Raw genomic sequence first — 22,255 nt, 5'->3', positions numbered from 1 at the left:
AACAGTCACAAGATCACATATGAGTGGCCAACATGTAACTCAGACTTCCTCATAGTAAGGATAGGGTACTGTGGTAGAATCAGTGATTGCATAGTAATCTCCAGTGAAACAGTTGGCCCACAGCATAAACCACAGGTTGGCACAGTCAGCTGCAAGCAGTGGTCAGAGAAGGTTCTAAGGTCAACAAAGTCTACTCTGAAGACCTGATAATTGAGTGGAGAAAAAGCACAAGATTTCAAGGAATTATGCAGGGCTCTAGCACCTCAGGAAGACTAAGAAATAGATGGCGTTGAAGAATGGCAGTGCCAGAGAAAAGTATTTACTTGTTACCTGGGTTGGTCCAACTGAGCCCATGGCCCATTTTCAGTGGAGACCCAAAGAGAAAAGCTCCAGTTACAAATTACAGAGATACAACAAAAATAAACATTATAATGGATATACTAGAAAGAACTTGTACATCAATATTAAAGTCAACATTATTATACAGTTGTGTTCTAGTAGCAGAATATGTACAGTAAAGTAAGGTAATTCGAATGCAAAAAATATTTACAAGAAAAAAAGTACATGTCTACAGTAGATATAATTAGAAAATGTGTAGCTGATGGGAGTGAGAAAAATGGAGTTATTTACCAAGTAGTTAGGACATCAGGTTGGAGCAAGACAGGGACAGGACCAGGTCTTTTCAGGTAGTTTTAAGCTCAAATTTCAATTGGTGTTTATGGGAGATGTTTCTTATGTTAAAAGGAAGGGAGCTCTGAGTGTGCTACAGAGTATTTATATAGGGACCTTCCAATATTTTTTGACTGTTTGTAGATGTCCAGAAGATATTTGTCAGATGTACGTAGCTGACTTTGTGGGTTATAAGGAGATACAATATTAGAGATGGAGAGGCAGAAAGTGGGGTTATAGAGAACTGTGTGTGTGATATGCAGTTGTGGAAGTAGTAGTTTTGAGAATTTAGGCTATTGTAATGACTGAAGGGCAAGGCTTTAGTGGGAATTGCAGGGGAGGTTGGAGGCGCATCTAGCTGTTTTGCTGTTTGTCTTCTCTAATTTGGTAAGAAGAGATGACAAGGTTAGTAAGGACAGGTGCAGTATACAGAAGGTAAGAGAAGAGATGGGGCAAGGGAGGGTTTGGTGGAGGGTAAAAGCAGTTTGACTAAGGTATAGGAGACCAAGTTTCGGGGGGGGGTTGTGCATTGATATGAATGTCTAATTTTAGTTAATCATTGATAGTGACACCCAGTAATTTAGTATAAGGTTCAGGTATGATGCCAGTTTTGTCAAGGGAAGTAATGGAGGAGGATTTGAAATGCGCCATCATTTAGGGAGGAAAAGTAGAAGTTTAGTTTTTTTTGGATTTAGTATTAGTTGGTTATCAGTAAGTCAGGTTTCGATGGAAGTGAAAGTGTTTTGGGTAAGAGCAAGGAGTTCAAGGATGCTATGGGCGGTGGTAATAAGTGTGGAGTCATCGGCATATCATAAAAGGGTAGATAGGTTAGTAGCAGAGCGTAATCTGTTAGTAAAAATGTTAAACAAGAGGGGACCCAGAATGGAGCCATGGTGGACACCAGTGTTGACAGGCAGAAATGGAGAGGAGACAGTTTGCCAACGTACAGATTGTTGTCTATTAGATAAGTAACTATAGAACCAGTTAATGGAAGGGGAACAGAGATGAAGTTCAGGGTTTAGTTATTAGTTTAGGATGAGAGACCGTGTCGAAAGCTTTTGCGAGCTCAATGAATAAGCAGGACAGTAGAAGGTTGTTATCACGGGCTTCTGCTACTGTTTGGGTGAATGAGAATAGAGCAGTAGATGTGCTGTGGTGGGGGTCTAAAGCCATGCTGGGTGGGAATTAGTAGATTATCAAGCAGGTGTTTATAGCTGAGTATGGACACATTTTTCAAGAATTTTGGAAAGGGGGGGGGAGTATAGTGATAGGACGATAGTTGGATGGGTCTGGTATTTCCTCCTTTATGGAGAGGGATGATATAAAAGGATTTCCATATTTCAGGGGTTAGAGCTTCGGTAATAGAACAATTTATAAGAACAGAGATATAGGGTAGGCAATAGAATTGCAGCAATTTTAAGGAAGTGGGGGGGGTAATTTGTCAATTGAGGGAGAACAGGGTTTGAGTTTGTTTAGTTGGGATTCAATGAAGGCAACGGGCAGTATGTGTTAGGACTGTAGAAACAAGTATGTAGCCAAGCCAGGTATGGAAATAAGGTACATAAGGAAAGCTGGTGTTAGAATGCATAAGTTGAGGAAGTCATCAAATGAAAGAATTGCAGGAAAAGTTGGAAGATAGAAAAAGATGGACCAGGCAAAGAAGGAATACTGGTTGGCTAACAAAGAGGGTAAGAGAGGAGTTGCAGTGGCAAAGAAGACATCAGAGGCACTCTACCAGCTTCTGGAAAGTGACTCAGTAGATGGCACAAAGAAACTCTGTCAGCTTGTAAGGCAAAGATAGAAAGATGAAAAAGATAGTCAGACATCCTTCATGAAGGATGCCAGTAGTGACCTGCTCACTAGCCCACAGAAAATCAAAGACAGATGGAAGGAGCATTTTCAGCAGATCATGAATGAAGACTTCACAGAAGCTGTACTGCTTGATACATAGCCTATGATGAAAAGGAGTCCACCCTAGAAGAAGAAAGAACAGCAGAAGGAAAATTAAGTCGGGGAAAGCAGCAAGCTCAGATGTGGTCACAGCAGATATAATCAAGATTTGTGGTGACATAGTGGAGAAGTGGCTCCTGAGGGTACTCAAAGCAGTATGGGGAGAGAGGCATATCCCAGATGACTAGAGAATAATCATACTAGTGCCAGTGTACAAGAGCAAAACTTTGGACAGTACAGAAGTATCAGTCCTATCACATTGCATAAATGTTCAGGAGAGGATGATTGATGAACAAATATGGAGTAATAGAAAATAAGATGGGAGATGAGCACTTCTGATTCTGATCTGGATGCAGCACAACTGACCAGATGTTTGCAGTGAGACAGGTGAGAAGAAGCTAGGCATGAGGAAATAGTCCAACTTGGGTGTTCCTAGACTTGGAGAAAGCATGTTATAGGGTACCAAGAAAGCTGATTTGGGCAGTCTTTTGGTGGTTTCAAGTCCCAGAAACAGTGGTAGAATTAGTCCATGCTATGTACAAGGATCCAGTGACTCATTCCCTCCAGTAGAGCTCTTTTGAGTGTGCACCTTTAACCCCTAGTGGGCATGGCTTCAGCATTTAAAAATTTAAGTTATCACCTTACATTTTTAACAAATACCCATTGACAGAGGTCATATAGCAATACAATTGTGTTTGCTATCATGTATGCTTCAAGATAAAATTTTCCAATACCTTGTATGTAACATGGTTTTGGAAATATTAATGCAAATATGAACAGGCAATATTTGACACCTAGAGGAGCAGTAGGGTGTAACTGCAGAAACGCCTGGAGACGTCACTCGGCTGTAATACTAACAGGGTTCGGCCTCAGAGGGGTTTCCAGTGGAAGTGAGTGTGCATCAGGGTTCAGCTCTGAGCCCACTGCAGTTCATATTGGTGATGGATTACATCAGCAAATAGGTTTGGGAGGTGGGGCAGATCAACAAAGTTGCTGTATGCAGACATTGTAGCATTATAGGCATACTCAAAATCAGGAACCAGAAGGAGTCACCACGAATAAAAAGAACCTCCGTTTGTAGCAAAAATATAAAATATTTAATGTGGTAAAAGACAGTAGATGAGCGCTTTCACATAGCCAAGCTATGCTTCCTCAGATAATCAAGTTTCAAATACATTTAATGCTTATTTATATACAATGAAATCATTTTGGCGGGATTGTTAACTCAAATAAACAATCAATTAGTATAGTATCCAAGGTTACAGTTAAAAGCACTTGCAGAATTAAAACCTAAAACTCCTAATGCACAAGATGTTTTTTGCTTTTATAAAAAAGCTAGACCATATACAACCATATATTGAAAAAGCATAAAACGGCATGTCTAACAATCGTTGTTCAAACGCTGTATAGTAAGTGGTGTGTAAACACATACCATTTTTACCATTTTTAACTGCGTTGTTAAATTATTAAATTAAATTATAGTTGTACTTCGTTCCTATCCCTGGCGTAAGCAGTTGCAAAACCTTCATATCTAGTTTGCATAGCAAATAACAGCCAGCGGGAATCTACTCTCGATGGCACAACCAACGACAAGCCATTCATGAGAATAATACAAAAATAGTACTAAAATAATCTAAGAGACATAATGCGACATAATATAACATCTTGCTAAATCATTTGTGCATAGTAGGAACAGTTACTAAAATCATCATAAAGACTATTGTCTGAGCTAAATGTCCAGGCTGCAAAAATGTAGACTATTTAATTTAATGTAGAATAAATGTAGACATAAACATAAACTTAAAAACGGCGTCCCTGGCTGGGGCGTCTGCCAATTGTACTTCATAACCTCTGCTGTATAGATATAACCATAAATGTGGTTGTAATTATAATATATCTATACCTGAAACCATACGTATTGTTCTGAAAAAAGGGGGGGGAAGAGGGATAAGGCAAAAAACCCCTTAATAACAACACACCGAATTTTAGCACATTATTGAAAGATAAGGTGCTCTTTTCAAAATAGTGTCTCTATTGTAGGGACAGTATGCCAAATTTCTTAATGTATCATGTTCCTTATCTATTGTTTCATGAAACATGTTTAAAACCTCTCTTGAGGTGATCCAGATTTTTAAGGATCTCAAGAAGCATACATACTATAAGCATGAGGCCAAATAAAATATATTATAAGGAGCATACCCAGCTATTACAAATCAAAACTCAAAAAGAGAAAGAAAAACAGATTCAAAAGACCAAAAAACAGGGAGACCAAGAAAAAACTGTAACACATATGGGTAAAAAAGTATCTGCTGTCGCTAAAATAAACTCTCTAAATGAGTGAGTAAATTTAGCAATATAAACTGCATCAATATAAATATAATCATAACAAACATTGTGATGTGTAACACAGAGGGTCCATTCACAGGCTATTCCTGAAATGGAATAGTCTCAAGCTCAAATACCCCGTTATAAGGGTCTATTATTCAAGATAGGTTTTATGGATAAAGACTGGTTTATCCCGGGGTCAGCTTGTGCTTTCAGTAAAAGTATCCATTTTAATTCCATGCACGCTAAGTTGTTAGTACTATCTCCTCCTCTGGCATTATCTCTCATTACTTGTAACACTTTGAATGTAAAATAGTGAGAATTATATTCAATGATGTGTTTTGCAAGTGCATTTTGATCATTTCTCTTCCTAATGTCATAGAGATGGTTGTATAGTCTGTCCCTGAGTCTCCTTTTTGTGAGGCCCACATAGAACGCTGGACAGCATTCACATGTGGCCAGGTATACCAAATTTGTGCTGTTACAGTTATAAAAATGATTTGGATGAAACACATATAAACCATGGGGGTGTTCAAAGGTTTGTTTCTTAGAAATATGGGGGCACATATGACATTTCCCACAAGGAAATGTTCCTCTTTCAGTTGGAATCATGTCATTACTAGCAAGCATATATTTATCTATGCATAGAATCTGTTTGAGGTTATTACAGTTTCTGTAACTGAAGGTCGGATGGTTGCCAACTATCTGTGTGGTGTCTGGATCCATATTCAGAATGTTCCAATTTTTCTTAATCAATTTCTGGATGTTGAAAACATCACTCGTGTATTTCAACAGAAAAGATGTGGTACCTGAGTTATCATGTTTTCTGTTGTTATTATATGAAAATCGATGTGAACTATGTTTAGAAATATGTGTGTTAGACGGTATACCTAATACCTTCTGTTTACAGTCTCTTATCAAGTTATTCTTGTAACCTCTATCCCTTAGAAGCTGTTCTAAAAAGGCTACTTCTCTCAAACAGTCAGTTTCATTAGTACAGATCTTAGATATTCTATTCAGCTGACTTGTGATAATGCCTGAGAAGGTATGCCTGGGATGCATACTCTCAAATCTTAAAAGGGAATTCTTCCAAGTGGGTTTCCTGTAAAGTGACGTACTAATGTCACTGCCTATGTTGAGCTTTAGAGTTAGATCTAGAAAGTTAATCTCTGAGCTCGAGGTTTCGACAGTAAACCTAAGAAAAGAGCTCGTGGACTCTATGTCTCTAACAAATTTAATACAGTCACTATGACTGCCTTCCCAGACAAAGAGTACATCGTCTACAAACCTCTTGTAAAGTTTGACATTATTAAACTGGGTGTGTTTGAATAAATGGTTGCTTTCCCACTCATAAACTACCAAGTTTGCATAACTGTTGGCGCAGGGGGTGCCCATGGCAACCCCCCACTTTTGTAAGTAAATTTTATCTTTAAACAAAAAGATGTTGTTAAGTACTATTTCAAGTAGATAATTAATCAGTATCTGTCTATTGTTAGTATATTGAGACCTACTGAGTAATAGGTCATTTATGGCTTGCTGACCTAGCTCATTTGGTATACTTGTAAATAGATTAACTACATCCATAGTTACCAACAGGTAGTTAGAGACATCTTTGTCAAGCCTGAAATCCCTCAAGAACTCAATCAGCTGATAAGAGTCCGATAGTATGTTTGGAATTGCATTCACCATCGGTCTCAACATGCATTCCAGAAAGGATGAAATTGTATATGTGCACCATCGCTCACTGGCCACTATCGGCCTCATCGGCACAGGAGTGACATTTTTATGAATCTTGGGCAGACCTTTTATGATCGGTAGCGTAGGATGTTCAATCATAAAATATTCATATGTCTCACAGCTGATTTGCCCACAAAGTAATAAATCATATAAATCTGCCTGTATTCTCTTTATCGTATTGTCAACGAAGGTCTTGGATACTAAAGAATAAGTATTAGTGTCTGCAAGCATAGATGTCATAGTGGTGTCATATTCAATAGTATTGAGTAAAACTACCGCCCCACCCTTATCTGCAGGTTTGATAGTTATAGTAGGATCACTTTTCAGTTGTTTAAGCGATCTCTGTTCTAATTCTGTCAAATTAAAAAACTTACATCTTTTCTGATTATTAGCAAAATATTCATAGATATCCTTCTCACATAGTTTGGAAAAACATTCCAGATCATGTGGGATAGGTGGCATATAGTTGCTTTTACGTTTAAAGAACTCTCTAACAGCATCTGTTTGTATGGCAGAATTACCTTTAAAAAACAACTTTAAAGCCACATTGCGACAGAATAGTCTAAGATCTATCAAGGTCTCGTTCAGACTGCTGAGTTGGGAGGGTATGAAGTGTAATCCTTTGTTAAGGAGTGTAACGGCAGAGTCTAGCAAAGGGAAGTCAGATAGGTTACAGACTAAGTCATTCAATTCCTTTGTTTCCTCGTCTGTCCGTATTTTTCTTCTGACCCCTTCCTCTTGCGGGGCCCCCTGCTGTTGGAGCGGCCTCTCCATGCCATCTGTTGTTTGACAGGAAACGGTAAAAAATGGGTAGACGTGCTTGCAGTGTCTTTTGGTCTAGCCCCAGAAGTCATATGAACAAGGATCCAGTGACTCATTCCCTCCAGTAGAGCTCTTTTGAGTGTGCACCTTTAACCCCTAGTGGGCATGGCTTCAGCATTTAAAAATTTAAGTTATCACCTTACATTTTTAACAAATACCCATTGACAGAGGTCATATAGCAATACAATTGTGTTTGCTATCATGTATGCTTCAAGATAAAATTTTCCAATACCTTGTATGTAACATGGTTTTGGAAATATTAATGCAAATATGAACAGGCAATATTTGACACCTAGAGGAGCAGTAGGGTGTAACTGCAGAAACGCCTGGAGACGTCACTCGGCTGTAATACTAACAGGGTTCGGCCTCAGAGGGGTTTCCAGTGGAAGTGAGTGTGCATCAGGGTTCAGCTCTGAGCCCACTGCAGTTCATATTGGTGATGGATTACATCAGCAAATAGGTTTGGGAGGTGGAGCAGATCAACAAAGTTGCTGTATGCAGACATTGTAGCATTATAGGCATACTCTGAACAAGAACTTAAGCAAAGGATAGGAGAATGGAATGCAAAACTGAAGGCGCATGGGATGAAACTGACTACAAATTAAGACAGTCATAATGGCAGCAAATGGGAAAGCAGAAGAAGCTGAAAATTGAAATAGGAAAGTAGTGAAACAGGTTAACAGCTTTATCTGTGATGGGTGGTAGTGGAGAAAGGAAGTTTTGAATGAAGAGATCAAAGCTAGAATCAGAGGGGCTGCCGCCAACTGATAGTGTGTTAGGGGGTAGTGTATGACAGAAGAATGCCAAAGAAGCTGAAAAGCAAAGTATACAAAATAGTGGTGTGATCAGTACTGCTGTATGTTACAGAAACCTGGGCATTTAAGGCAGAGCAGTTAAGAAAGCTAGAGGTGATGAATTTTAAGTGCCTGAAATGAGTGGTAGGATGCACACTGTGGGACAGCTGGAATGAAGACATCAGAGCAGATTCCAAAGGAACTCCAGTTACAGAGAACATCAAACAAAAAAGATTACGGTGGTATGGGCACATGTACAGAAAAACAGAAAATCTGATGAAGATATGGGTAGACAAGAAGGAAAGAGGAAATGAGGGCATCCAGCAAAGATATGGCTGGACTGTGTGATAGAAGACCCGCAACAGTCAGGCATGACTGTTGAAGAAATTAGGAGACTGGCATTGAATCAAGAGAGATGGCCACAGTTGATAACACCTGACCTCATGTAGAAAATGGGGAAAAGAGACTGTTGGTGGTGGTGATTTGGGGGGGAGGGCTTCAAGATGGAAACATGTATTGAAAATGACTGCTATGTAAACTGTCAGAGTAGTATGTTTTATCAGAATGGCTGCCATGTCAGTATTAGCATGTAAAGTAAATGGCCATACAGGTGTGGACAAAAAGCAGTTGAGTATCGAATTATATCAGGGAGAAAGGAAAAGGAGATTAATGCGTATTGTGAGAGAGGCCCCTGTAGTGATAGAAGGGGAAAAAGACAATAATAGATTTGGAAAGAATTATGGGCAGAAAAGGAGGATTACATTGATATGTATTTATATTCCACTTAAAACAGCTTTTAAGGAGCTTAGTAAATATAGGCACCAAAATGTGTACATTTAACAGAGTAAGTCCACTGGGACATGTGTCCCTATTCCAGGGCAACACGGGAACTGTCTTGTTAAGTGATTTGCTTAGAAATAATGCTTTTAGCAGGGAATTTTTGTATATGCGGACTGGGATCTGATTTGTAATAATGAGCATTTATCAGGATGATGCAGAATGGGAAATGTACTTCCTCAGAAGTCATCCTTCTTGTATGAAAATATTTGGTATGGGTGATGATGAATTCAGTAGCAGGAATTCAGGGAGAATCTGCTCATTATTCCAAGGAAGTAATTGTTCCACTGTATTCAGCATTCAATAGACCTATCATTGAGTACAGTGCCCCCTTTGGTATGTACCTAACTATGCATATCCAACAACTGGAACATCCTCGGAGGTCCCTTACTAAAATAATATAGAGCATAAGTAAAATGTCCTAGGCAGACCGCCTCAAGGCCCTATGCCTGTATTTTGTCTCCTACAGACTTTTGAGGGAAGATCTATGCCTGGCGTACAGGGCATTGTTAGACCCCACTCTGGACCTTCTGCTTATCACCAAAACAGCACCAGAATTACCGATTCTAAAGACTTAAACCTTACCTGGGATATAAATAGGAACTCTGGAGAGGCAGGTATGTATCCCAGAGACTACCCCATCTATGGAACAGTCCTCCAATCCATGTGAAGCAGAGTTCCTCCCTCAAGCAATTCAAATGCAACTTGGACAATTGGATGGGAACTGGAAATTCAGCCTCGGTGTGGCACCTATGTCTCTAATGGACACAGGCAAGCCTGTAAATGGTTCATCTCCCAGGCCCATGCTTACACTAATCAAAGGCATCCGATCTTGTCAGTGATTTGGGTTGCATGGCTAGGCTTAAAAAGGCACTTGTGGTCTTTAGCCTAGAAAACACTTAGGAACCTATAAAGAAACCGTAACTGGGCTAGAATATAATATCGGCATAATATGTGAAGTATAAAAATTATATTTCATGAGCATGTCTGTTTAGTTGAAAGCACTGAAACCTATCCAATAACTATATTTGATTATACATCAATAAAAACTAAGATAACTTGATAATGTTAAGATGATATGTTTATAATTCCCTTATCTGTTAAAACAGGGATTGTAAGGAATAAGTAGTGCATATGATTTGAGAGATATTAGGGAAGATGGGAATTACTTCAGAAGACATAAGTAACGAGTAGGCTAAAATGAAAATGGACTTTAAAACATGATTGAAATAAGAGAAGAAAGAGATATGGGGAAAATACGAAGAATTATTTATACAGGTTGACAAAGGTTAATCTATTGCAGGAGACTGAAAATCTCATAGAAGAATAAGTGTAACTGCAAAGTAGTAAAGGAGAAAAAGTATTTGTATGATGTGCACGGGCTTAGAAAGGTTGCAGTAAAGCAGCTGTTTGACAGTAACTCTAGATCACAAAATCTTTCATTACAACAACTTGGGCAATAGAAAGTTGAGCCCATGTCAAGAAAAAAAGAGAAGCCTGTATGAGATATTTTGGAAATGTTAAGTAAATATGTATAAGCTGGTGAATGAGGGAGCAAGAAAAGGCACATATGAAATATTTATGCAAGACTTTATGCTAGGACTAGAGGAAGGTGAGGCCCAGTAAAAGTTGATAGGAAAAAAAATAGATTAAAATAGTGATATGTAATCAGTCAACAAGGAAGTCTGCAGGAGCAGATGATATTCCTTTGGAAATCTGGAAGTTGGGAGAGAAGGAAATGATGATCTAGAAGATTTTGTTTAGACACATTTCAAAAGAGGGGTATGGAATACCCGCATCGTAAAGTGATGTTGGCTATAGTCAGATTGGCTTCATATAGACTCCTCTCAATTTTGTGTTATTAATCATTTTTTTTCTCTACCAGATAAGAAAGTAGCAAAATTTTTACCAAGTTTATGGGTTTTGCATAGTGTCGTTTTGTAGATAAGCAAACATTTGATAACAGTAATAGAAGAATAATGATCCAGAGGAAAGCAAAGTTTAAGAAAATGCAGCTGCTGTTGGTGGGTATTGATACAGGCAAAGCTGTTGATAGTCAGCTGGGATTTTGTGTATGGCAATGGTAGTAACATTTGCATTCACTGATAGAACAATAGACCTAATGAGGAAGTTATATGAAGAGATAAAGGCACGAATTAGGATATGAGGAGCCTCTCTTGACAAGCTGGGTTTGAGCAGAGGATACCTGTCAGTGATGTTGCCTTCTTGTTTTATATTTAGAGCTTTTGGCAAAAAAATAAGGAATTCACAAATACAAGGATATAACAAGAAAGATGAAGAAATAATTTTTATTTGTAGTTGATATCTTGTGCTTGATAAATCCAGAAATGGGCATTTTGATGTTGCAGTACATTTTGAGACAATTTCATGTTTTTTCTGGATGTAAAGCAAATGAAAATAAATCAAAGGCTGCAGTGGTAAACTTTGTACTCACTCTTAAACTGGTTCACCAATATCCATATCTACTGGGCAATGATAAGATTAGGTGCAAGAATTCAAAGGATTCTATTATGGCAGTTAAGTATATTTGAGAAGAAGCTAAAAAGAAAGTAAAAACATAATAAAAAATTGAGAAGTTGAAAACTCTTTAATATGTATATGGATTGCAAAATACAAGCAGTGAAAATTTAGTCCATTTAGTCTTATAGATCTGGTGCATTATTAACCAGAAGAGCTGTTGTGGATGGTTAATAAATAAATAAATACAATGAAGGCATTTATCTGGGAGGGGTAGAGGGTGAGATTGAAGTAAGCTAATTTTCCCTATTAAACAAGGTGGTTTAGTATTACCAGAACTGACCCTGGCATGTAGAACTCAAGCAGTAGTCTGCAAGTCATAGTTGGAAAGACTGATGGTGACATTGGGGGGGTGGTTTGAGAGAGCGACTAGGATTTTCAGTGAAGTTCATTAAGGAAAATAAGAGCACTCGTACCAAATATTAAATTCATAAAGTAATAAAAAGTATTCTAAGAATTAAGATAGTGCTGGAATGGAAAAGGTACAACTGTTCCCCTGCAAGTAGGGTATAGAAAATAGGCAAGAAGAGGTATCAATTTACTGGAGGAATTTAGCAATGGAACCACGAATTGGGAGCAAATAGCTTGGAATTGAAAAGCAATTGAGTAGGAAAAGGCTATGCAGAAGTTTGGACTGTAGCTTAGAGATTGCATTCCCTGTCATGGCTTGTCAAAGACCAAAGGGATAAGTGACGAGCTTAAGTGAAAGGTCAGCACTGGTAGAGTTTTTAGTTGAACATATCAGAAACTACTCTCTTGAAGGGAGAATTAATATGGTATACAATTTTTTTCACAATCCCTACAAGAATCAGAGGAGGTTAGAAAAGATTGGGAAAAGAGAATGGAATGACAATTTATAAAGCAACATTGAGGAAAAGTTGTAATGCTCCCAAGTATGCAACAAGTACAGAAGTTTAAGGATTTTTTAATGTAATGTTTGTCTAGGTATTTTTATACCCCATGTAGACCTCAGAGGGTTTTTACACAGGTAGATACCAAATGTTAGAAGTATGATGAAGTGAGGGGTAATTGGGAATAATTTTTGGGAACTTAACAAATAGGCAGATTTTTAAGAAAAATTACTTTGATAGAAATGTTTGGGAAGCACATGGTTGTAGCTAAAGAAATGTTATTTTGAGCTGTAATATAGGATCTAGACTGGATAGAAATAGTAAGGCCTTACTAACTTTGAAACAACACAGGAAACTCTACTGGTGATAAGGAACTCACAAAAATTGTGCCCCCACCTATGCTGACATAGTGTTATCAGTTTGGGAAAGCCAATATGTTTTCAACAGTGTATATAGTCAGTATTGGACTTTCTATTCAAGATTCTTGGATGATATTTGTATTTTTTGGACAGGGCCAATGAATATACTGGAAGAATTCATCAAGTATTTAAATTCTTTTTTTTTTTTTGAAATTTACACACCAAACTTTCAAGAATCAGGTGAATTATTTGGACATAACCTTGAAAGTTCAAGCGGGGGGTTTTCAATCAACTATTTTTAGAAAACCCACTTTTTGTAATAGTTATCTTAGATATACAAGCTCACATCCTAATTTTCAAAAAAGGGGGATAGTTAAGGGACAATTTGTCTGAGCTTCAAAGATGACGTCTGATGATTCTGACTTTGCACATGAATGTTTGGTGCTTACAAAGTTATTTCAGGAGAGGGAATACCCTTTAGAATTTATTGGAAAAGTTTGTAGTGAAGTTAAAGTAGGGAGGGCTATCAGATATCGGCCTGTTTTGGGGATGGGTAGCCTGTCTACTCCCCCACTTTCCAGTGACGCCCAGGAATTAGATAGGGGTTACAATACGGTATTTGTTATGGATTATAGTGCTAATTCAGGCACTGTTAGAAAAATAGTAGAGCAAGAGTGGGGTTACTTCAGTGATATTACCAACCTTATTAACCTGAAGGGGAAAACAATAAAAACTGTTTTCCGTAAAGGTAGGAATATAAAAAACATTTTAGAACGTGAGATGGTGACTCAAGTTTCTTTTAACCAACGTAAAGGTACATATAAATGTGGAGCTTGTGGGCAAAGTAAGTTCATAGCACATACCGACAAAGTGTATATTCCAGTGAGAAATAGATGGATTAATGCATCTAATTATTCCAACTGTAATAGTCAAAGATTAATTTATTTAAGTATGTGCCAGATTTGTCATGGGTTTTACGTGGGCAAGACGGAAAGACATTTAAAAAGGAGGATTTATGAACATATTTATGAAATACAAAAGCAGAATTATAGTAACGCCCTATATCGACATACCCTGACATGCCCACAAGCTACATTTATCTTTTTTGTACTTGAGACACAAAGGAGAGATCACAGAGGGGGTCTGTGGGAGACCCGGTTAGAATACCGGGAAACTTTTTGGCAGGTGTTGCTGGAAGCTAACAGACAGCCTGGTATGAATGACCATATATCTATTCTACCATTATTGAAATTAAAGGCTGCTAAACTATAATTTTATAATTCTATCATTATATGTTTATATATACATTTTAAAAAAAAACATTTTTTATAATATCAAGTTTTTTAACAAAGGTTGGATAATTTTGATATGTAATGATATGTAATTTTACGTAACAAATTAGTTTTATTTGTTACGGTAATAGCCCATATTAGTTTTTTTAGGGTTTTGCCTTTAAAAGTTAATTAAAGCAAATTAATTGATGGATGTGATTGGCTATGTAGCATTTAAATGGATTGTTTGTGGAATAACATTTTATCTGAAGAAGTTGGATATTTATTCTGACGAAAACGTTGTGATTTTATTTTTGACGTTAATACAATAAATTTCCTTGTGGTTGCGGTCTCCTCGCTATCTGGTTTTGGTTTTTTGTGCCTTACTAACTTTGCATTTCTGGCAGCCAGTAGCATTAATTAGCAGAAAATGGAAGTCAATCTGTACCCAGATTGAAGAGTCTTCTGGTTATTGTAATGCAGATAACATAGCTGGAGGATGGGATCTTTAGAAAATGAAAGAAGCATATGTCATAAAAATAAGTGGAAATTGTTGTGACAGTGATATAGAATATTGTTCGGGAGGAGAAAGAATGAGGTTTAAGGGAAGGTAGGAATTGCACAGTTTATATAATGTTAGACTGAAAGAAAAAAATGTTTAAAAACGTATATGTATAGTGCATGACAGTAACAATAGGAAGTGTTAGTTTATATGCTGTGAATGCATGTAAACCTGAGGTACAACTTAAAATGTGATTTATTAAAGATGTTTAAAAAATATTGGCAGTCTGGATGAGAACGTAGTAGAAAATTGTGGCTCAGACTTGTCTTGATGGCTACCACAGTCATCTTGTTTCATTGCACATCTCTGAAAATGTGGATACTGCAATGAACCCTTCCCCCTCCCAGGTGGTTATTGCCCCCATGACTGCCACAATGAAGCCTCCCCCATTTGGACATGAGCCCATTCATTCCTCCAAGGTATGGATGGGGAGGGGGGAAGAGTCCTCCATAACCACAAAGACATGAGCTGCCTGGAGGGGCTATCATTTAGGCATCCTTGAGGGTTACTTGTGTCTTTGCCAGCATTTTGGCTAGTGAGGGTATTTATGATGGTCCCTAACCCCACCTCTGTGGTGGGATTGGGACAAGAAAGCCTGTCAGTCTGGGTCTAACAGGACCTTCCATATGTGAGTGCATCCTCCTACACACCCATGAAGGGTACCAACCATCGGTGGCTTGGTGAGCCTTACTTCCCTTCCTCAATGCGGCCTGGTGCATTCCATGGCTGGTTTCTTCCTGTCCCTCCCCCAGGATTAATGCACCAATCTTCCCTTGCCTGTTGAATCTGGGTCACCAAAGCCGAGGTCAGGGCTTTCTCTCTCTGCGCTAGAATAGGCTTATGCTGCAGTGTACTATTAGCTGCTGTCCACACACACACACACACACACACACACACACACACCTACCTTGCATTATTAGGTCTTGCTCATAAGACTCTGGAGTGGTACAACTTCCTAGCAATATTCAAGGTGAGGCTCACCTTCACCCAAACCCATCACAGTTCCTGACAATCATAGCTTGGCTAGCAGAGAGTTTCTCCCAGCTTCTCCATTGCACAAGGAAAGTCATTCCTCCTTGAGAATGTGCACTGTATTGATTTGATTTTGTGAGGAGTCTCACAGCCTTAAAGACCCTGTAGGAAAAACTGCTTCTGTGGCTTCCCCTTCTTTGTTGTGAGAACAAAGTGAGAGAGTACTTGCTGATATCCCTTGTATAGATAAGAACTGAGGCCCATAGATGGGTACATCACCCTCTCAGCTCATCATTTCCATTGGAAATTAATGTTTTAGTGGACTGTCTTAGCCACTGTTGGCCTGGAGTGGAAATTATTAAAGTCCTGCCTAATAAAGTGTCTTTTGAGAGTGGAGTACCTTTGAGGTCGACCTGTTTGCCATTTCAGGGAATGTCATTCTCTGTCTTCTGCTCTGGACAGCAGCTTAAGTGGAAGTCCGCAGTGGACACTTTCAAAGTACTGGAGATTCCTGTACTCCTCACGATTTGTTCTTGTTCTGCACTTTATCACAAAATTTGAAGAAGAAAGACAAAAGATAATTTGTTAGTTTAGTGTCCGAGAGGTTTTCAGGTCCCTGATGGTAGATGAAACATTATTTGCTTAAACCTTGGGTGTCCCTTCTGACTAGGGTGATAAATAGCCGACACTACTTTAGGGTCTGCTTTCCTGCTGTAGACCTTCCAGTCCTGATGTTCCTCCCATCTGACATTTCAGAGGTGATTGAAGCCTTGGGAAGACTTCAGTGCTATACTTGATAGAAGGTAAAACAATGTTTTGTAATGTCCTAGTTTAACAGCTAGGGTATCGTGCATCTTTGAGAAATCTTGTATTATTGACCCCTCATTGTATTAGCAGTCAAACTGCAGCCATTGTAATGTAATACTGTCCCTGAGGTTGAGTGATTCAGAGCAAATCGAAAGAAGTCTCGAGTGTTTTTATCATCATTTCTCTTTTTTTCACCATGTTTATTATGCAGCCTTGGGGTTAGTATATGTTTAGAGATTGGTAGTGTGGATGCAGAGCTCTGACATTGGAGAGTGCAAAAATATTGTATGTTCGGATTCTGTGATGATTTTATTTTGTGAGCATTTATGGTAGTTTAATATTTCATTTGACTTTTGTCTCCTAACCTATCAAGACGATAATTCATTGCAGAATCCATCTGTAAGGTGGAAGAACTTTGCCATTAATGCAGTGAGGTATTTTATACTGCCCCATTCAGTCAGCATACAAGTCCATTTAAATTCAGTCAGCATACAAGTCCATTTAATTTATGTATGGCATTTGTGTAGATGTTCTTCATCTCACATTGCTGCAGTCCTAACACTAGGGTAGTCCGCTGTCCCAGTCGGCCCGAATACCAAAGTATAAGGCTGACGTCGGTCAAGGCGCATTTGTCTGACATCAGGACGTCAGGGTACAAATGCGCATGACCGACGTCATATCCTCAGTCTTTTTTGCCGCATGGTCCGATGCAGAAGCAGTATTGCGAGTGCAGGTTGGCGTTCTGAAATTTTCTGAAGTCGGAGTTTCAGACCGAATCAAAGTTGGCTAAGTACCCCGTTGGGGAATATTTTGTTTTTTCTTGCCTCAGTATTTAACCGGATGTCAGAAAAAGTGAATAACTGTATTTCTTGTGGGAAACAGATACCTCATAGGGATTACCATACCTTGTGTATACCTTGCTTAGGGCCTGAGCACGGCGTTGTTGGCTGTTGCTCTTGTGCTAGATTTAACAAACGCACTATTAAGAGAAGATTAGATTGTGCCAGGTTAGTTTTGGGAAGCGTTGGAATTACATGCCGCCGGATGCTCCGGCGCCGCTCTAAAAGCGCAAGGACAAAGCAGCAAAGCCTAGGTTGGAAGAACCATCTGTCCCGGACGTCGGTTCTTTAGAGGGCTCGGTGGAGCCGGTGGTTCTACCAGAAGTTCCTTTGGATTCTCGGAGAGACTTTACTGTTACAAGATGTGTCCTCTCAGGAGGTAGGCCAGGCTGAAGGGGCTTCTCAGGTAGCTGTTCTCCCCTCCCTTCCCAAGGTGGTTAGGCCCTCCCCTTCTGTTTCCAAGGCTTCTTCTAGAGGCAGGCCAGGGTTAACTTCAGTGGGGGTCTCCCCTAGTTCTTCAGGGTCTCTGCCTAAGAAACATATGCTTAAAATGGCAGAAGATTTGATTACTATGATTAGAGGTTCTATGCCCCCTGATAAGAGGCCTAGGGTGGAACCTGAGCTTGAGAGTTTTGAGCAGTGTTCGAGGCTTCTGAGTCTTGGCTGAAGACTTGCAGGAGTATCCTCCTTATTCTGATTCTGATGTAGATGATTCTACTCCTTGCTTCTCCTCCTGAGGATTTTTCTTTTCAGAGACTCTTCATTCCATGAGGGAGCATTTTAAATGGGAAGGTCAAGATTTCTCTGATTCCAGGAAAAGGCTTAGGGAATTTTTGTTTCTACCCCAGCATAGGCCTTTGGCTATACCTCCTGTTCTGGATGTGGTAGAAAATGTTTTGCAGAGGCTTCCTGAACCCTGATTCTTTGCCTCCTGCCCCAGTTAAACCGGATAGGTATTATAGGGTGCCTGAAGCTCATAAGTATCTTTTAAGAGTCCTAGGGCAGACCCAGAAACTGTTTCTCAGGGCCTAAAGGTGTTAAGGCTTCTGTTGATAAAAATCCTGTTCCTTCTGATAAAGAGGCAAGGGCTTTGGATAGATGGGGAAAGAAGGTGTATACTTCTTCCACTTTAGCCATGAGGGCTTTGAATTGCCAGTTTCACATGTTGAAATACCAAAATTATCTCCTTTCACAATTGAAGTCTAAGGTAGATGCTCTGGCGGAAGGTATTGAGTGTAAAGAGTTGCAGGATTTAGTTCATGTTTCTGAACAGGTGGGTAAGCATTCCTTGCAATGTGGTTTTGATGCTGTACAGGCCTCTTCGAGGGTGGCAGCCACTGGTTCTATTCTTCGCAGGCACGCCTGGCTGAGGGATCAGAATTTGGCTGAGCATGTAAAGACAAGGATTTTAGATGCCCCTTTACAATCTGATGTGTTATTTGGTTCGCCTGTGGAAGCAGTTTTAAAGAAAATGGAGGACAAGGCTAAGTCTATGCAGACTGTTAAAGATTTTTTGCAGGTTCAGCCTCCGAAGTTTAGTAGAAATTGGCCTACTAAGGGGTGGACATATCCTTCTTATGATTCCCAGTCTAGGGGCAGATCTAGACGTGGTAGGGGCAGAGCTCAAGGTTCTTTTAGGCCTAGAACAGGGAGTTCACCTGCCCAGTCTTCTGGTGAGGGCAGGGGTCAGTCCTTTCGTAAGCAGACCCAATGACCTGCCTTTTCAGCTGCCAGAGCCTTCTCGTCTGGCAGCACCTTTGGGAGGAAGGCTGGCACTTTTCAAAGAAAATTGGAGTGTTATTACCCAAGACAGATGGGTATTGGATATCGTTCACCACGGTTACAGGTTTTATTTCCATACCTTGCCTCCTTTCAAAGGCATGCCAGACATTCCTCCTATACAAAGAAAAGAGGCTCACAAGCAAATTTCTCTGTTACTCCAGATAGGGGCCATTCAGCGGTTCCTGTGCCAGAAAGGGGCCTAGGATTTTATTCTCGCCTGTTCCTAGTACCAAAAGGGGAACACGTGGAGACCAATTTTGGATTTGTCTATCCTCAACACTTATCTGGACATTCCCAAGTTCAAAATGTTAACGTTACAACAGCTTTTACCTCTGCTGGGCAAAGATCACTGGATGGTAACTTTAGATCTCAAGGAGGCTTACCTTCATGTGCCTATCAGACTCAGTTGCAGGAAGTATCTGCGTTTCCGAGCTGGGAATTCCCATTATCAGTTCTCTGCATTGCCCTTTGGCTGATCTACTGCGCCCAGAGTATTCACAAAAGTTCTGGCTCCAGTCATAGCTTTCTTCAGGCTAAAAGGAATACAAATCTATCCTTATTTGGACGACTGTCTGATTCTGGCTCAAGAAAAGGACGAGCTTCTTCAGCATCTGGAATATGTGATAGCAGTGCTAAGATGCCTGGGGTATTCTGTGAACGAAATAAAGTCCAGTCTAGTACCCTCTCAAGACATGTGCTTTCTGGGTGTGAGACTGAATACAGCAGCCCAGATGGCCTTTTTTACCCCGGACAAACAAAAGAATCTTTCCCTTTACTTCCATCAACTATCTCTTCAGTCCGGGCTGACTGCAAGGACAGTCCTTCAAGCCTTAGGGTTCATGGCATCTTGTATTCTGGTGCTTCCCAATGTCAAACTGCATATGAGGAAGCTGCAATGGTATCTAAAAATGTATGGACACAGCACTGCCAGGATTTGGACACTGTCATTCCAATAATACCTTGCATTCAAAAGGAATTTTGTGGTGGGCTCAGGAATGTCACCTAAACAAGGGACTCTCTGTGACCCGGCCAGAGGCGAGTCAGATTCTAACGACAGATGCCTCAGACATAGCTTGGGGAGCTCATCTGAATGGAAAGTGGATACAAGACAAGTGGCCTGCCAGACTACAGCATCTACATATCAACATGAAGGAGATGTTAGCAGTCCAGTTTGCATTAATGGCTTTCAAGGAGTTACTTCTTCCAGGGCAGGTGTTGATTCTAACAGACAACACAACTGTCATGTGGTACATCAACAAGCAAGGGGGAACGCATTCTTATCCTCTATGCAGGCAAGCAATGATTTTGTGGGAGACTGCGCTCAGCTTGCAGCTAAATCTTCAGGCAAGGTTTCTGCCAGGAGCACAGAACTCCTTAGCAGATGTGTTAAGCAGGCAAATCATGGATCCCCACGAGTGGAAACTGGATCTTCATGTATTTCGAAAATTGACAGTGTCATGGGGAACTCCAGACATAGATCTGTTCGCTTCTCCTCTAAACCACCAGCTGCCAAAGTTTTGCACGAAAAGGTTTCATCACACAGCTTGGAAAGTGGATGCTCTTTCGTTCAGTTGGGAAAATCTTCATGTGTATGCCTTTCCACCTCTGCCTCTCCTCCCAAAGGTACTCCTAAAGGTCAGACAAGACAAGCCAAGGATGATTTTGATAGCTCCAGATTGGCCTCGGCAACACTGGTACCCATTACTGCGGAATCTGGTAAGGAAGCCTCCATGGCCTTTACCTTTAATTCCACACCTTTTGTCTCAGAGGGACGGTCATCTACTCAATGTCAAGCTTCACTCTCTTCATCTAACAGCCTGGCATATTCTGTTTTGAACCACAGCAGGTCTCAACTTCCTCAACAAGTTTTGAATGTGATTATGGAAGCCAGAAGACCTAGTACACGTAAAGTGTATGCAGAAAAATGGAAGAGATTTTTATTTTGGAGTGCAGCAAAGGATTTGGATGTTTCTGAGCCTAATTTGAGTGTGGCTCTTCAATATCTTACTGAGTTATTGGACAAAGGTTTGTCTTTCTCTTCCATTAAGATTCATGCTGCAGCAATTTCAGCTCACTATGATTGTGACCCACCATTGTTTTCTCATCCTTTGTTCAAGCAATTTCTTAGAGGGGCAAAGAATATAAGACCCCCACGTAGAGCTCCTACTCCTGCTTGGGACCTCAATTTTGTGTTGGAGAAACTTACTCTACAACCTTTTGAGCCTCACGGCTACTGCTGAATTGAAATACTTGTCATGGAAGACTGCTTTTTGTTGGCCATTACTTCTGCAAGAAGGGTTTCTGAATTGCAGGCCCTTATGGCGGTTGAGCCTTTTATGATTTTCCATAAGGATAGGGTATCATTACGTACTAATCCTTCCTTTATGCCTAAGGTGGTTTCTAGTGTGGCTTTAAACCAAACTATTCATTTGCCTACTTTTTATGCAGATCCCCAAAATAGGGGAAAAGATTTTGCACACTTTAGATGTACACAGGCAGTTGCGTTATTATTTAAGCAGGACTAGGGATTTTAGGCAGTCTCAGCAGTTGTTTGTTTCTTTTGCTTTGAGTTCTCAGGGCAAGCCTGTGTCAAAACAAACTATATCTAAGTGGATTGGGTTTTGCATTGCATTCTGTTATTCCCATCATGGCAAGGAGATTCCAGCTGGGATTAGGCCTCATTCCACTAGGGCTACTGCCACTTCAACAGCATTTCTAAGGGGTGGCAACTAAGGATATTTTGGAGGCAGCTACTTGGAGTTCAGTGCATACTTTCTCCAAGCATTACCACCTTCCTCTCCATTCTAAATCCAGGGCTGGTTTTGCCACTGCTGTGTTGCAGGGCATTTTGGCAGCTCCTGCTTCATTATAGTTTAGCCATCCTCCCTTACCTCTGCTTTGGGATTCTACCCAAGTGTTAGGACTGCAGCAATGTGAGATGAAGAACATAGTACAGTTTTGTACCTACCATAAATGTAGATGTTCGAAGATCCACATTGCTGCAGTCCAATTTACCCTCCCTCCTTCCCCTCTGTGTTTAGGGGTGGTTGTGTGGGTGGGGTTCTATTTTTGTAAATTTGCATATATTGTACATATATTAGGTACAGGAGTGTTTGGTGTTTTTTGGTTTTGGCCTTATT

General features: G+C 40.0%; 1 protein-coding gene across 3 annotated transcripts in view; it reads left to right on the top strand.

Moving 5' to 3' along the window:
- The window catches only part of LOC122813371 (bromodomain-containing protein 3-like), a 1,265,442-nt gene that overhangs the window by 1,210,863 nt on the left and 32,324 nt on the right, over positions 1 to 22,255 (top strand). The gene's annotated exons all lie outside the window — the stretch shown is intronic.

This window comes from Protopterus annectens, chromosome 10.part0 (assembly GCF_019279795.1).
Source record: "Protopterus annectens isolate FY-2018-M chromosome 10.part0, PAN1.0, whole genome shotgun sequence".
NCBI lineage: Eukaryota > Metazoa > Chordata > Ceratodontiformes > Protopteridae > Protopterus > Protopterus annectens.
Note: the sequence above shows the minus strand (reverse complement) of the source record. Positions and strands in the feature narration are given on the sequence as shown.